Source organism: Ascaphus truei, unplaced genomic scaffold, assembly GCF_040206685.1.
Source record: "Ascaphus truei isolate aAscTru1 unplaced genomic scaffold, aAscTru1.hap1 HAP1_SCAFFOLD_715, whole genome shotgun sequence".
Taxonomy (NCBI): domain Eukaryota; kingdom Metazoa; phylum Chordata; class Amphibia; order Anura; family Ascaphidae; genus Ascaphus; species Ascaphus truei.
This window is the reverse complement of record NW_027457049.1, coordinates 1-17,859: the sequence shown is the minus strand read 5'-3', so window position 1 is coordinate 17,859 and position 17,859 is coordinate 1. Positions and strand designations below refer to the sequence as shown.

At 46.7% G+C, this 17,859-nt stretch overlaps 1 long non-coding RNA gene across 1 annotated transcript in view; it reads right to left on the bottom strand.

Moving 5' to 3' along the window:
* Nucleotides 1-15,880, bottom strand: part of LOC142486033 (uncharacterized) — a 36,557-nt gene extending 20,677 nt beyond the window's left edge. The window contains exon 1 of the long non-coding RNA XR_012798766.1: nucleotides 15,775-15,880. This is a non-coding gene — a long non-coding RNA (uncharacterized LOC142486033). The remainder of the gene's footprint in view (nucleotides 1-15,774) is intronic.
* Between the last annotated feature and the right edge of the window lie 1,979 nt (nucleotides 15,881-17,859).

Genomic DNA, 17,859 nt, shown 5'->3' with positions numbered 1-17,859 from the left:
ACAGATGATTGTTATTATGTCCTGATATGTAAAACCATATAATTCAAAGAGGGTGTACTTTCTTTTTCCCAATGGTATTCTCGTTGACCGTGATTCAGTCCAATCTAGACAACACATCCATTGGGTCTCAAGTATGATGGCAAATTAATGACAGAGGCGCACAGGAATTAATAAATGTATTTATTATATGATATATACCAGTTGATATATACCAGGCTGATATATACCAGTAAAGCTGGCCAGCCAAACTCAGAATGGCTTTGGGGCCAATTTTTCAATCTAAGACTCGAGCTGCACCATCAGAGCGGCAGGAGGAAAAAGATCAAATAAATAGTCACTATAACCTTCATTTTTTCGGGCCTCCTGTAATAAAAATATGTAAAGGTCACTGGTATCTCTCCCCATCATCTACAGTATCTTTCTCCTACCCTCTCACCATCCTCCCAATCCCTCATCCCCATACCCCCTCTCTCCACCCCCTCCCTCTATCCACAACCTTCTTTATCTCCTCTCCCCCCAACCTACCTCCCACTCTGTCCCAAATAGCCAAAAATCTCCGGGCCCCTTGTTAAGGTTTCTTGGACCACATGAATCCCGCGGGCTGCATGTTTGACAGGCCTATAGTAGTGAGAAGAGGCAGATCGGATGGTGGAATCTCTCTGCTCACCTATATAAAAGTCCAACAGGTAACCTAAGGGTGGTAACTCAACTGGAACTGATTGATTAACTGATAATGGAGTAGTAAATACAGATCAGAAAGAGGTCTCTATCAACTAACCTATGGTATACATATGTACCCAATGGGAACCGATTGGCATACATTTAGAGAAAGTAGACGAGACAAGTGAAACAGGTATACTAGTAGAGACAGGTCAGATAATGGTATCTTTTCATTTTTTATAATCACTAATAAGAATATACATTCTTATTTTGCTTTCATTTTCTAAAGAAAGGGCTTTGCTGATCTGAAAATCTTATGTATAGTAACACCAATTTATTATTGTCATACTGATGCAATTAGGATAACTTGTATCTGCAACCTGTACAACTAGCAAAACACATTTCTATGCATCACTGACCTTGTACAATCCAGTACAGAACATGTTCAATATACTGTAGGGATAATAGAACCTGACTTACAAATAAATACACTTAGAAAATGGAAAAAAAAAAAGGAAATCTAGGAATCCAAATTGTGTGTGATCTGCATTATTCCTGTTAAACCAGGAGTTTTGTTAACTGTCTCTTAACAGACAGCTTTTTCCAAAATTTGCCTTAAAACATAATTACAATGTGCTTTCATTTTCTAATGAAAGAGAAACATTTAGATAAACCTGGATGCATTAAACCAAGTAATCTACACCTGGAAATATAAATTAATTGGTGTAATTAGGTATTAGATATGCTAATGTCTGCAAACAAATTGACCAGAGGCCATTGCAGAACCAAATGGTTGATTAAGAGAAAATAATGTACACTGTTTGCACAACATATGTTTCCTAACCAGCAATACATTGGTAGAAAGGGCGAGGGAAGACGTGAAAGAAACATGTGTAAGTGGTCAAAGGGGATTAAAAATAGGGATACTATGCTTGAATTAAATTAAAAAAAATTACACATTACAGCAACTCTATGGACTGTATTTTAGACTGCAATTTAAGCAATATTTATGCTCTAAAAATGGGAATGAGCAGAGGCTTTAGAAAATAAATGGTCACAAATTGATAAAATCAGTGGTAATCTGTGTTTATGAAAAAGTAATGGTTCTTTGTCTATAAAAGCAGCATTCCTCCCGCCTTGATTAAATAAATAATAACTTACCATACTCTATCTCCCTTTTACTGATAAATTAGAGTACATCTTCTAGACTAGCGATGCGCAAACATTGTGAGCTGCGGCCCCCTTCCTGGGAGCAACAGCGTTCCACCCATCCCCCTCTCCCAATGTATCCGTGTCAAATGACATCACGTCACCCACAGCGTAATGCTAAGGCCCCGCTCCCAGAGTCAGCGCGCCCGCACTGCAGACAGGCGGGGCGCTGACATACACAGACCGCGATATGCGGTCTGTAGGGAGCGGGAGCCGGGCGGGAGTGGGAGGCTTGAGCGGGAGGGGGGGCGTGGCTTGAGCAGAGGGACCCGCTACTTTCCCCCCCTCCCTCCACGGCTCGGGCTGCTGATTGAAGGTAAGTAAAGCAACACACACACAGACAGAGGCAGGCACTCACGCACTCAGGCACACACATACACACACAGACAGGCACGCACGTTGCTTTCACTCCACACTCCTCCCCGCTCCCCGAAGCCTCTCCTCCCCATTGGCTCACAGCCACACCACGTGACGCGTCAACGCTAGGGATCACCATTCTCTTGTATCCCATAGAGGCTGACGCGCCACAGCGTGTAGTAAGCTGTGCAGCCAGCAGGGACCGGGACCGGCTCCGCAGGATTCCCCTGCTGGTGGGGAACTCGCGTGTGGCTGCCCGCGCCACCGAGCGCAGCGGGACCGAGGCCTAATTTGACACGCGCTGGCAGCAGGTAATTGAGTTACAGAAGCCTCACCCGGCATTTAATTTAAATGCTGTGGGGAAAAGCCCGGAGCCTCTAAACACTGGCGCCCCCCCCCCCATGAAATTTTCCCACCTTCCCAGTTTGTGCACCGCTGTTCTAGACAACATTTGTCCGGGAGATACAATATGGCGGCTGGATCACAAAATACTGATTATATTGTTTTCTATTTGTTTTCGAAAAAGAAACAAATACTATAAGTGAAAAGAGCACTGAATTCAATTAAGGCATGGACATGCAGTACTGTTTTTAAAAACAGTACTAATAGTTCCAGCACGCTCTGACTGTAGGAAAAGTATGCAACAAGTGGGAAATGCAAAATCAGATAAGTATTTAATAAATGCACAAGTTATATACAAGGAGCAAAGTGACACCAACACAATAAAATAAAGCACAATAAAAAATACAGCAAAAAAAATGGGAGAGTGGGGGAGTGGAGAAAGGGGAGGCGGGTGGGGGGAAAAATGGGGATAAACAGGGGGGCAACGTTTCAAGGACAGACAGTTTCCTCAGGCCTGTTCCCTCTTGTCCCTAAGGAACAATAAGCACTTCCCTTACCCCAATACCCCTAAAACAAATCAACAAAATAAGCCCTAAATAACTAAGCAAAAAAAGATAGCGTCACAAGCAAAAAATGCTAAGGTACACTGTAATGGCAGCAGAACAAGAGAATATGAGGCGAGTACAAAAAATAGTTCAAGATCAAACCACAGGGTATGGAACAGCAAGTGTAGTCTCTAACTCTCTCCTCTCCTGCTGCAAAGGGGGCTGCTGTGTAGGGCTGACAGTATATATGAGCCATCTGACGTCATCATCAGGCGGGTGCTAGAATCGCAGGCAGCTGTGTTGGTGGTCATCAGGGATCAGGATCAGCTGTGCCTCTGCACGTCTCTGTGGGATTAAATGTGCAGATCACCTCCGTTAGGGTGCGCATGCGCAGTCCGAAACAAAGAGAGCTGAGAGATGGTGACCCACAAGGGCACTCGTCATCCATTGCGCATGCGCACTGAGGCTCTCTCTGAATCCCTCCAGGAGGAGATACACTAGAATCTGCATACAGCAATGATGAAGGATCAACTCTCTTGTATCACATTGCAGCTTATGGACACAGGGGCGCCTGCGCGCGCGTGCACCAGGCTGTGATTCACATACACAGTGTATCCCCTCCTGGAGGGATTCAGAGAGAGCCTCAGTGCGCATGCGCACTGGATGACGGTGCCCTTGTGGGACCCGTCATCCATTTTGTTGATTGTTTTAGGGGTATTGGGGTAAGGGAAGTACCTCTTGTTCCTTAGGGACAAGGGGGAATGGGTCTGAGGAAGGGATCTGTCCCTGAAACGTTGCCCCCCTGTTTATCCCCATTTTTTGCCCCCACCCACCCCCCTTTCTCCACTCCCCCATTTTTTTGCTGTATTTTTTATTGTGATTTATTCTATTGTGTTGGTGTCACTTTGCTCCTTGTATATAACTTGTGCATTTATTAAATACTTATCTGATTTGGCATTTCCCACTTGTTGCATACTTTTCCTACAGTCAGAGCGTGCTGGAACTATTAGTACTGTTTGTAATTGTTTAGGAGGATATTGAGTCCTTCTTATGTTCCTGTGCACTCTGCATTTAGCATCTATTATCTTATTCCGTGAGTGCTGTCTATCACCTTTGTTCATGCAGTACTGTTTTGTTTCATGGCAGTGCTGCATTAAGGACTCTCCTTTAAGGTTTGCATTTGTAACCCCTCGTTATTTCCCTTAGACTGATTTCTATATACTACGTTGGGGGCCCAAGTCCTACTCTCGTTATGACCAATGCTATCCCAGTCTATGAGGACATGGCTTGATGGTCAGACAACAGGACACGACACCGGACCTTTTGTAACCAGAACGTATTTATAGAGAAACCCCTTCTAACACATCTATATCTGACCCCCAAATGAGAGGATCATACACATACAAATGAAAATATTAGTACTTATCCCATAATTCGCTGAGCGGTTGTGTATCAGTGTCTCTCCCAAATCCCCTGGACTCTGGGCTAAAATGGGCCTAAGTATGAATGCCGGCACGATGTTGGAGCTCTTTTGAATATGTATGTTATTGTAGCAGGCCTGTGTCTTTGCAAATACTTTCTTGTCCTTTGTGCTTAGTGAGGATCCCCTTTGTCTTTACTCATGCCTTCCTTAATCTGGTAGGCAGCTTTTCAATTCTCAGCTTCACTCGGGGGAACCGGTCTGTGACCTTGTCATCCAATTCTGCAGAGTTATTCTTCTCATGGCCTGGTCCTAAAGTTACTCTACAATCAGCCCACAGTTCCCTCTGAGACAGGGACTGCTCTCTCTCAGGGTCTCAGTTCTGCTTTCCTCGTGCTACCCTCTCAATTCCTCCTTTCTACTCAGCATTCCCTTGGTGCCCCGTCTTCCAATGCTTTGCACTAATTGACTAATGTCATGTGTTCCTATTCAAGCCGCAGGGGAGTTGTAGTCCTACCGTGGCTGTTTCTCTTACACTGTGGCCCTACTGCTGGCGCTGCACGCGTGTCAGTGAGAAAGGCAGTTAATATATAAAATATTTGTAATGTAAAAGTAAATTGATTAATGAAAAGAACATTCCCTTCTATATATATTTTGTATGGTTTACCAACATTCACCACAAAGCCTACTGTATTTAATAACATGCCTTGTGCTCTAACTACAGTCATTGTCATACTGTATGTAAACTACAAAATAAAAAATACTTGTAAGATTGAATGTAATATTTTAAATTTGATACATGTGCAGTGCATGCTACTAATTACGCAAAACATGGCTCAGCATGTTAACTAACTATGTTACCTTTTTTGCTACCGCAAAAATACTCGAAGTACTGTAAATAGTTCCCTAAAATTATAGTGGAATTGACTACCCCTCCAGTTTATAAAGAATATTATCTTCCTAAATGTGATGCAATTGCTGAAGCAATCTCCCTCCTTCTACAGAATGTTGTACCTCATTTCTATGTCCTAAATCCATAGGGCTAGGTAAAGCCATTTCTATTTCTAAAAAAGGGAAACTGTGTGCTCAATTTCATGTCATTACCCAAAAACCTTGGCTGCAGTGGAAGCATTGTTTGTTGAAGGACTATGGGGAAAGGCAGGTTTGTGGACATGTCAGACGTGAATGCATTGCCCCCACATCTTTGCAAAGAAATGTGGAAATCTTCCTGTCTCATTAAGATACTCAAAATGGGATACCCTGCAATTGAAGGATGCAGCACTCCCGAACTATTAGTCCTCTGGAATGCCGCCTCCTTCAATTGCAGGATATCCAATTTTCATATTGATTGTACACCTCGACGATGGACGTGATCCTGAGCAAGTCGAGGAGTGCACTTTATTTCCACAATTGCCGTCATTAAGATACTCCACACCAGGCCCACCGATAGCTTTCCCAGGGCCCATGATTAGGTTCACCAGCTGACCCCCCCCCCACCCCCAGTGGCCCTGCAAGTCCCTCTTCTCCTTTCCTTGTGCTAACCCCTCTCACTTTCACCCTCTCTTTGCCCACTCCCTCCCCCTGCTCTCTCATATATCCCATTTTGTCACATCCCCTCCCCCTCTCCCCCCTCCCACTCCCTATTCTCTCTCCCCAGTCTTTTCTCTTACCCCCTTTCAATTACACTCCCTCTCAGTCACACAGCCTCACTTCCCCATCTCTTACACCTCTCACTCACCCCCAGTAGCGGATTTCCCATTAGCCCCGGGCCTAGTGCGGCAACATTTTGGGGCAGCAAAAATTTCCGCCCCCATATACTTTTGCCGCGCTGTTGGACCTATTGGAAAGTTCTTTTATCTGTTCACACCAGCTCCTTACCTGCCATCACATTGTTAAATGTGATATATAAAACAATGATAAAGCATTGAGGTGTATAATTGTGCTCTGATGAAAATATATAATAGGGAAAAAAAGGTCGCAGCTCAACCGTATTAAGAAAGGTCCAGGCTTTCTTCTGGACGGTTGTGTTGGAACCTTTGGGGAGCGCAGATATCACCATATATGAAATAAAGCAAATATATACTTTGTGTATATTATGTGTAATCAGCTTCTAAAATGTCTCTAAATTCTAGGATTCAGCAAAATGGGGACTCACAATTTATCAGATAAAAAAAACAGCATGTCCCATATTGAATGTGTTTAGGATGTCAACTGCAACTTCTCTGGTGCTGGCAAGATACCGAACGGACCGGAAGTGACGTGACGCTCACCGGGAGCCCGGCAGATTTAGACTCGAGTCAGAGTGGTGGAGATATTGATTAGCCACTCATCTTTAGTTTTATGTGCCTATTGTTCTTTTTATTAATTTAAGTTTGATACCACTTGTTCAATACACACTTTAATTATATTCAGTGTTGCACTATGGTGTTATTTCTGTTTTACTGAGGATACATCACACTGTGACAACCATCACCAACTTACCAGAGACGTTAAAGTCTGGACATCCTGAACCACATTCAATGTGGGACATGCTGTTTATTATCTGATACATTTTGAGTCCCCAGTTTGCTGAATCCTAGAATTTTAGAAGTTGATTACACTATGTAGTATACATTTGCTTTATTTCATATATGATGATATCTGCGTTCCCCAAAGCTTCCAACACATCCTCCTCCTGAACCGCAGCATCAAATGATGCCGTGGACGTCACCAGCATGACGGTACAGCGTCTCATTGCCATAGCAACATGACAGTGCGACGTCACGTTGTTGAAGTTGGCGCTGTGGTTCAGGAGGAGGAGGGAGGCGGCCTTAACAGTTGTGCCTAGGGGTGATTTATTTTGAAATCCGCCGCTGCTTACCTTCCTCCTTCCCACCTACCCCCCCTCAGTCTTAATCCCTCACTCACTCTGCTCTCTCTTTCAATTGTACCCAGTAGTGGGGGGGGGGAGGGGCTTCACTCTACCTGCTACCCCGAGGCCTACCTCCTCACATCACCAACACCCTACCAACTCTGGGCCAGTCTCCACCCTCACAACTACTTCTCACCTGTTTCTTCCTGACAAGGGGTTAGGGTGGTTAGAGAGGGCTAAGGAGCTGGGGCCCTGTGGCACTCGGATGCCCTGGTGGCCTAACAAGGAAGTTGGGGTCTCTGTATGTACAACTGGACAACTATTCTTGGTTAAGTATTGAAACTAGAAACCGGGCATGACTTTTTTTGTAGTTCCTATTAACCCACTTGCAACTTTTTAAAAATGTCTGTTTAATCTTGAAAACAACTTCAATTGCTTGTGTCCCTACGCAATATTTAAGTATGATTGTTCATATATAACAAGACAAATCTAATTTTAAAAAACCTGGCAATATAAACAAAATGTTGCCTAAGGATTTTGTTCTAGACTATTATGTTTTGACAGGATAAGATTTGTGTATTCTACCTTTTTGAAGTGAAACTTCTTAGCAGCGTTAAAGTAGTTGATAGGTGACGACAGTGACATCACTCCTGGCAGAAGAGGCCGTCAGTGTTGGCAGCTTCCACCAGGAGGAGTCACCGCTGGACCAACGACACACATGAAGAGTGCTGACCATGCCGTGGCTCGAATGGAGGGAGGGGGGAGAGCGCCGAGTGCTCCGTGTCCCTGTAGGTCTGAGGGAGGGAGGGGGGGAGAGTACTGAGCGCTCAGTGTCCCCGTAGGTCTGTGGGAGGGGGAGGGGGGGGGAGAAAGGAGAGAGCGCTGAGTCCTCGGAGGGGGGAGGGAGCGCTTGGATAGCCAGCAGGACATGCTGAGCATACTCTCCACCCCAGCACCACAGAGACACACAAACAGTGATACTGACTGACTGACTCACACTGAGTGACAGGCACGCACAGACACTGACTGACGCGTGCACACACACAGTATTCACTTACATGAAATATAGACGTGCAAATAGCTAAAACGCGTTCTAAGTCAAACTTCTTTGCGTGTTGGTACTGATATTGTGTTTTTATTTTTAATTAAAATCACACATTTTATTTCTTTGACAAAATAGAAAGAAGTTTCACTTAAAATGCACTTGCTCGGCGCACACACACACTTTTTTAAACAAATTGTATTGTATAAACTTTAAAATAAATGCTTGATTTCTTTTTTTTTCATAAACATAAAGAGAACAGGATCCCTACTTGCTTCCACTCCTTACGAAACTGAATTGAGTAAATTAATTTAATATAAAATGTAACCTTCATTTTGTTAATAGTAAAATAAGGTTTGCATTTTTACATAAAATAAAAAGTCCCATCAAACAGAAACAAACACAGGATATGCCTTCTTGATGTTATTGTGACTATAACCCTTTCTAGGAATTTTACTACCTGCCCACTATACTTGTTTACTAGGTACAGATTTAGATACCAAGTACCGAGCTATCAGGGTCTCTGTATATAATGCTATTTAGAGATTTATGTAGCAGGAAGGAACATTCTCCAACACCACTATTTCTGCCATTCAGAGTTTAGGCGTGTATATATCTACAACATGAACAAATAATAACATTGTATTTATGTTGAAGAACCAAAAGGATAAGAACCAGTGACAAGATGTGTAGATATAGGATACATTTCCAACATCTTTAGCACCAGTCTGTTATTCTAGTTACCAAATAGTAACAGAGTTTGTAATACGCAGGAGTATAACCAGTACATTAGGTCAGCGTTTCCCAAATGGTGGGTCGCAACCCGGCACCGGGCCACGGCACCAAAATGGCCGGGTCGCAGCGAGACTGGCCGCCCGGTGTCTCCCGCCCCCCCCCCCCCCCGCTCAAGTTAAAAAAAATGGCGGCGATTCCCCCCGCGGTCCCGCACGCATGCGCAGGGCAAGCAGAGCCCGCTCCCTTCCTCTCCCCCACTCCCAACGTGGGACGGAGGAGGAAGTACCAGCTCCTCTGCGGCCCGCACGTTATGTGGGACAGAGGGGGAAGTACAAGCTCCTACTGCGGCCCGCTTCCCCCCCAAGCCAGTTTCCCGAGCTCACCTCCCGTGGCACCCCCTCCCGAGCCCACCTCCCGTGCCCCCAAGCCCACCTCCCGTCCCGGGCAGCAGGGGAAAGCGTCCGGCGGCAAGGTAAGTCACCCCACCCAGTCACTGTCACCCACCCAGTCACTGTCACCCAGTGACTCTCTCCCACCCAGTCACTGTCACCCACCCACCCAGTCACTCACCCACCCACCCAGTCACTCACTCACCCAGCCACCCAGTCACTGCCACCCACCCAAGTGTTCCAGTCCCCCCCCTCCCACCCACCCACCCAGTCCCAGTTCCCCCCCCCTCCCACCCACAAACCCAGTCACTGTCACCCACCCAGTCACTCACTCACCGTCTCCCACACACCCACCCAGTCACTGCCACCCACCCACCCACCCAAGTGTCCCAGTCCCCCCCCCTCCCACCCACCCAGTCCCCCCCCCTCCCACCCACCCAGTCCCCCCCCCTCCCACCCACCCAGTCCCCCCCCCTCCCACCCACCCACCCAGTCCCCCCCCCTCCCACCCACCCAGTCCCCCCCCCTCCCACCCACCCAGTCCCCCCCCCCTCCCACCCACCCAGTCCCCCCCCTCCCACCCACCCAGTCCCCCCCCCTCCCACCCACCCAGTCCCCCCCCCTCCCACCCACCCACCCAGTCGTCCCCCCTCCCACCCACCCAGTCCCAAACACCTATATTTTAACTGTAATATTTAAAGTTTAAGTTTTATATACCCTGTAGGGTTTTCCAAGTGCCGCATTAAGGGGATTCTTTTCTATCGCAGCTACCATATCATTTTTTCCCTGTGAGCACCACCCACCGCACCATGTGACGTCATCAGAGGCCTCCAGACTGCCCCCCACCCTTGATGTGGCGCCGAGCTGTTCCGTAGATGCGAGAGCCTGCGCTAACGACCCTCTTACCATCGGGACATTCTCCTGCAGCCTCACAGACGATCAATTCTGGCAGTGTTGAGCTGAGACAGAGAGGTCGGTGACGGAGGAAGCGGGGAGTTACCATTTCTGATGACATCAGCATTTTATGTGTCTGTATTCTTATGACACTATGTAAGTGTTCATTTTTTATTCTGCTTATATAAATATATTTTTATAGTGGATTACGCTATGGAAGCGCTTTCTCTTTCTACCCTGATTAATGAATCTCCCTGAGTGACATCGCCTACCACTATATTCAATTGAAGTTTCTACATCACACACTAGTCAAGTTCATTGCCACTGACCTCTGAAACGCCTTATTTTGATTGACACCACGTGAGTCTCCATTTGACCTAGTGTTTAATACACTTCATCACCCTAAACTTTATTTGCACTAAGTTCTATTTATTTTCTATTTCATATTGAACCTGTGCTCACCTACACCATGAGGAAATCAACGATAGAAGTGGATGCAACAGACCATCCATTTAAAAGGGTTTAGAGCTGCAATCTTCATTTTTAATTTTACTTTTTCAGTCACAATATGATTATTATTATTGCACCTATTTTAAAGGTTTTATGTTATATTCACTAATTCAAGGCACTATTATATGCCCTTTATCAATGTGCCGATCCTGAGCACTCCACACGAGCACAAGGAGCAGAGCCAGAGGGTTTGATTACTGTCTTCATTTGCTATTCCCATTAACCTTTCATTGACTGTTGTGGCTGTTGTGGACTCCTGGTGCTTCTTTGCAAGCTGCTTTCTTGCAAGCTGTGTTCAGCCTTTACTGTACCATTGCCCACAGTTTCTTGTGGTACTTGAACTATTAGCATTGACTTTAGTGGATTCTTGCTGCCCTGCTATTAGCTGTTTAGCTGTATTTAGCCTACACTGTATGTTTGCTATCTATTTTCAGGGATGTCTGATTTGACCAGTTATAGGGGAAGGGAGGCTTAGGGAAGTACCTCTGGGACCTTTTGAACCAGGGGGAATGGGCCAGATGAAGAGGTAGTCCCTCGAAACGTCGTCCCCCTAGCATACGTGCCGTTCTCCGTTTTTTGTGTATATTCCTTGTGTTTCATGTTTTTTCCCCTTTTCCTACCCCCCCCCCCCCACCCCTCACTTTGTGACATGCCCATTTGTGATACTGGTTTCTGCATACACATTTGATTTATTTCTGGTTCGTTTTGTTATTAAATGTTTATTCTGCATTACAACTGTTTTCATCATTTAGCTATTAGACAGTGAGTGCTGGTACTTACGTAGATTTGTTAGTACTGTACAGCACTAATACACACTGGTTGAATAAGTCCTGTATGAGTAGCCAATTACAATTAATTAGTGACTCTTGATCATGCTGACAACTTAACTGTAAGATGTACTGTAGGCCCTTTTTAAATATAATGTACAGTGCGATTGATAATATAGAATATTGTCTCTTTCGTTACAGACCTAGATTTCCAAGAAAAAGACACGATTGTAAATTTTGAAGAGGCCACGTTGTATTGTATTGTTCTATTATTTTTCCCTTTATTATCCTGTCCAAATAAAAATGTTCATTCTTTAAATATACTTTTTAGTGTGTTCATGTTTTTACTGTCTAGACACTTACAGTAGATCCTACCTAGAGTTCTAAATGTATTTAAATATATAAAAATGGCATTGATACTGTATACTGTACAGAATACAGTACAGAATACAGTACAGAATGTACAAAATACAGTATAAAGCTAGAAAATTAAATTGTTTGCTACTATTTAGATACACCAACGGCAGTAGTACATTTACTGTAGTTCATTTAGTACATTTCTAATGTAAAATTGTCGCAGACGAGACGCCATGAGGGGAGCCTGGGAGGAGGAAGGAAAACGGCGGGAACGGACAGCACAAGAACGGGCGCCATCTTGACAAGGCCTACAGCAAAGGGATCGTCAGAAGGAAGGAGAGCGGAGACACCGGAGAAGACAGGCAGAGGGGAGAACTGCGAAACTGGACTTAGGGGGGTGGGTGAGTGTGGGCACGCATGCTGCGGTGATTAAGCCGGCCGGTTGCAGTGGCGGATTTACCTGTGGCAGCAGAAAGAGACGGTACCCAGCAGGGAGGGGGAGACACGGAGGGGCTCTCACTTATCCCACGGAGATGGTTCGAGCACTCCAGCTCCGGGAGGGGAAAGGAGGTGCATGAGAGCGGACGAGGCAGCAAGCAGAGGATGAGGGAAATGGGCAAGAGTCTATGTAGAGCAGAGCAGAGGAATGGGGGGGTAGGTGATAAGGAAGGAGGAAAGGCGGTGTCATGGAACAATAATCATATTTCTGTTTGACTCCCTTGCAGCTTTTGCTTGTCAGCTCCTTAGTTTCAGCTACTTGTATTTGCTACACACACACACACACACACACACACACACACACACACACACACACACACACACACACACACACACACACACACACACACACACACACACACACACACACACACAAACACATAATGTACACAAAGAGAGAGTGACACACACACACACACACACACACACACACACACACACACACACACACACACACACACACAGAGACACACACACACACACACACACACACACACACACACACACACACACACACACACACACACACACACACAGAGACACACACAGAGACAAACACACAGAGTGTGATTTATTACTATGTTGCCTTTTCTGCCTCTGAGCATGTAGCCAGTGAGTTGCTACAGCAACCCCTGAGATCTTTTCTCAGAATGGGCTATTCAGCCCCCCCCCCTGTCTTGCTGACAGTTGGTCTGTCCCTAGACTATTCCTGTCTCCCAGATCCCCCTCACTGTCTTTTACTTGGCTGAGTGAGTACCTCTTCTATGTTATACTCCTCCCGGCAAGGCCCAATCCTTTCACCTGCCCTTAACTACAATCTAGGTTACTACGACTTGGTGCCCCAGCCATTGCCAAACCAATTGCTTCCATAGTCAACTCTATCCTGTCTGCAGGCCATATCCCCAAGACCTGGAAAACTGCCAGAGTTGTCCCAATCTTCAAAAGTGGGGACAAAACACTGTCTCAAACTACAGACCAATCTCACTTCTCCCAATTCTATCCAAAGTCATGGAAAAATGTGTCCACTCCCAACTAAGCGATTACTATACCAAGACAAATTTCCCTAGCCAATTCCAATCTGGGTTTCGTCCCAAACACTCCACCGTAACTACCCTGCTAAAAGTTTGCAATGAAATCCAGTGTGGAATGGAACGGGGACAACTCACTGGTGCAGTATTCCTAGATTTTGCAAAGGCTTTTGATACAGTTGATCATGCTATCCTGCTTAACAAATTCCAGAGCTCTGGAATAGGGAAGCAGGCTTTAAACTGGTTTCAGTCCTACCTATCAGGAAGATCCCAACATGTGTCCATCTCTGGCTCTAACTCCAACCCCCTGGATATCACCTGTGGTGTCCCGCAAGGCTCTGTTCTGGGGGCCCTACTCTTCTCAGTGTTCATCAATGATCTTCCCACAGCTTGTAAGGGAGCCTCAATACACATGTATGCAGATGACACAATCCTATATGCACACAGCCATAGCCTCTCTGACCTTCAACACATACTTCAGTCTGACTTTTTCAGACTCGAAAACTGGATTTCCCAAAACAAACTGTTTTTAAACACTGACAAGACTGTAACAATGGTATTTAGGACCAAGACTACATTTTTAAAGCTTCCAGCGACTGAGCTCCTGATTAGAACCAACGCTAACACCACCCTAACACCTGTCACTAGTTTTAAATACCTGGGCTTATGGTTTGACTCCCACTTAACATTCGGGATGCACATTGATACCCTGACAACCAAGACCTATGCCAAACTAGGGGTACATTACAGGAACAAATCCTCCCTAAGTCTCCTGGTCAGAAAGCGTATCGCACAGCAGATGCTAATGCCAATAATTGACTATGGAGACATAGTATATGGCACGGCACCTCAAACCCACCTTAGCAAACTTGACACCCTCTACAATTCAATTGTCGTTTTGTTCTCCAATGCAACTACAACACACATCACTGCGAAATGCTCAAAGAACTAGATTGGTCATCACTAGAGTCTAGGCGCAAAGCTTACTTTTCCTGTCTTGCCTTTAAATACTTTATGGGCAAGCTACCCAGCTATCTGAACAAGCTCCTCACCCCTACCACATGCAGCACCTATCACCTGAGATCAGACTCCAAAAGACTGTTCATGGTCACAAGGCTCAACAAAGTATCCGGCCGTTCCTCCTTCTCTTACTGTGCACCCCAAAACTGGAACAACCTACCAGAGACTCTCACATCCACCACTAGTTTAAATTCTTTCAAATCTAAGGCTGTCTCACATTTTAATCTGGTCTGTAACTGTTTCATTCGCCCATAATATATATTTTCTTTAACTGTGCATGCAATGTCTTGTATATAATGTATACCCTGTTCATTTATGTAACTGTATTTGTAACCATGTATTATTTGTAATATTAACTATGCCCAGGACATACTTGAAAAGGAGAGAGAAGGTTTAAGCAAGCTTGAGGGCCTGAAAAAGGAGATTGACAGGTAAGAAGGATTGGTAGATAGGGGAAGTGTTTCCTAGCCATAGAGGTGAGAAGCATAAGGAGCTAACAGACTAGTTATAAACCAAGTTGGTGGAATAGGGGGATTAGTGCAAGGAGATAAAACTTAAGTTCAGGGTAGAGGTCCAAATCGTCACAGTTGAAGGGGAAAGGTTACTAGGTGTAGTGATATAGTTGTAGGCATAGGTCAGTAGATAAAATAAGTTCTATAAGGGACAAAAAGTTTAATACATTAGGGATTAAAAGATGAAAGGTTTTGGTGGGTGTTGTTTTATTAAGTTAAACTCAAGTTAAGTGTTGAGCCGTCTACCGACTACCAAGGAGACGGAGTCAAGGTGGTGTGTGGGTGACTGTTGAATCATGCTGTTTTGTGTGTGTCTACCCCCCAGATATCCATTTGTTTGTTCCTTTCCCCCCCTTCTTACCAGAGCAGGAGACTGGAGACCCTGGAGAGAGCGGATGGAATACAGGTGGCCATGGGAGCTGACAGAAGATAGACAGACGATGGGTCTGGGTAAGCATACACAACCTCACACCACAATGCATATAACCATTATATCACATAATGTCAAAGGTTTTAATAGCCCAAGTAAGAGAAAGCTAGCTTTGACGGATTATAAAAGAAAAAACCCTGACATTATATTATTACAAGAAACACACTTCACCAAAACGTGTTTTCCTAAATTCTTTCATAAGAATTACCGGAGCTGGTTTCTGTCATCTGCCGCTGTTAGGAAGAGAGGAGTTGCGGTGTTGCTCCATAATAGATTACCGTTCTGTGTGGAGCAAACCAAAAAAGACAAAAATGGTAGATTCATTATCTTAGTAGGCACCCTACAGGGTCAATACATCACCATAGCGAATGTGTATGCACCATGTGAACACAGTACTACAAGCTTTCTTCTCATCATTCTTTTTAGCATCCAACAAAATATCTAAAGCAGGCATGTCAAACTCGCGGCCCACACCGAGTATCTGTGCGGCCCACCCAATGTGTCCCGGTTACGGCGGTGGTGAAGAGGATGCGGCAGCTGGTAAGTATTTCCTGTGTGAGTGAATGCTGCCAGGGGATTGGATGAAGGTCCGCACGGGTTTGAACGAAGGAGGCGGGGCTTAGAATGCGGCCGGGATGCAGGGGATTGGTCGCAGGCAGGTAAGAGGAAGCCGGGGGCGGGGCTTCCGCTTTGTGCAGAGCACACGGTGAGTGTGTCTCTGCCTTCCCGCTCCTCTGCCTGCTGCGCGATGTCCCCGCCGGGCGGGCAGCCACAGGGTCCCGGGGTAGAGGTGCTCACCCTCCTTGCCGCTGACCCCCCTTGCCGCTAACCCCCCTTTGGCGCTGACCCCCCCTTGCCGCTAACCCCCCTTTGGTGCTGACCCCCCTTGCCGCTAACCCCCCTTTGGCGCTGACCCCCCATGTCGCTGACCCCCTTTGGCTCTGACCGCCCTTGCCGCTCACCCCCTTTGGCGCTCACCCCCTTTCTGCGCCCCCCCCTTGCCGCTCACCCCTTTCTGCGCCCCCCCCTTGCACCCTTGGCGCTCCCTTTGCCCCCGGTCCGCATGTTGTGGAAGATGGGCGTGGGGGCGGGAAGTGGTGGTGCGCGATCGCGAGGCTCAAAAAGCAGGCCTTTCTTCTGTCCCCCGCGCCCCCCCCCCCCATCCCCATCCATCCGTCGCTGTTCTCCACTTTGTGTAGGGTGTGGGGGGAGTGTGTGTGTGGGGGGGGAGTGTGTGTATGTGGGGGGTGGGGGAGTGTGTGTATGTGGGGGAGTGTGTGTATGTGGGGGGTGGGGGAGTGTGTGTATGTGGGGGGTGGGGGAGTGTGTGTATGTGGGGGGTGGGGGAGTGTGTGTATGTGGGGGGTGGGGGAGTGTGTGTATGTGTGGGGGGGGAGAGAGTGTGTGTTTGGGGGGGGAGAGAGTGTGTGTGTGTGTGGGGGTGTGTGTGTGTGTGGGGGGTGTGTGTGTATCAGAGGCTGTGTGTGTGTGTGCGTGTGTGTGTGTGTCTGTGCAGGCCAGCAGAGACTGTGTGTGGTCAGTGTCTTTGTTGGTCTGTCTGTGTGTGTGTGTCTGTAGGTCAGTGGCTGTGTACGTCTGTGCAGGACAGAGAGAGAATGGGGGGGGGGAGAGAAGAGAGGGGGAGAGAGAGAGAAGAGGGGATTGAGCGAATGGGGGGGGGGAGAAGGGAGATGGTGGGGAGACAGAGAATAGACGGGATTGAGCGAATGGGGGTGGGGAGGGAAGGGAGAGAGAATAGGGGGAGACAATGGGAGAAGGTGAGAGAAAATGGGGGGGAAGTAGAGAGAGAATGAGGACAGGGCCGCCAACAGTCAGTCAACCACCCTCTCTCTCTCTCCCCCAACCTCTCTCTCTCTCCCCCACCCTCTCTCTCTCTCCACCCTCTCTCTCTCCCACCCTCCCTCTCTCTCTCCCACCCTCTCTCTCTCTCTCTCCCACCCTCTCTCTCTATCTCTCTCCCACCCTCTCTCTCTATCTCTCTCCCACCCTCTCTCTCTCTCTCTCTCTCTCTCTCTCTCTCTCCCACCCTCTCTCTCTCTCTCTCCCACCCTCTCTCTCTCTCTCTCCACCCTCTCTCTCCCACCCTCTCTCTCTCTCTCTCTCCCACCCTCTCTCTCTCTCCACCCTCTCTCTCTCTCCCACCCTCTCTCTCTCCCACCCTCTCTCTCTCTCTCCCACCCTCTCGCTCTCTCTCTCTCTCCCACCCTCTCTCTCTCTCTCTCTCCCACCCTCTCTCTCTCTCTCTCTCTCCCACCCTCTCTCTCTCTCTCTC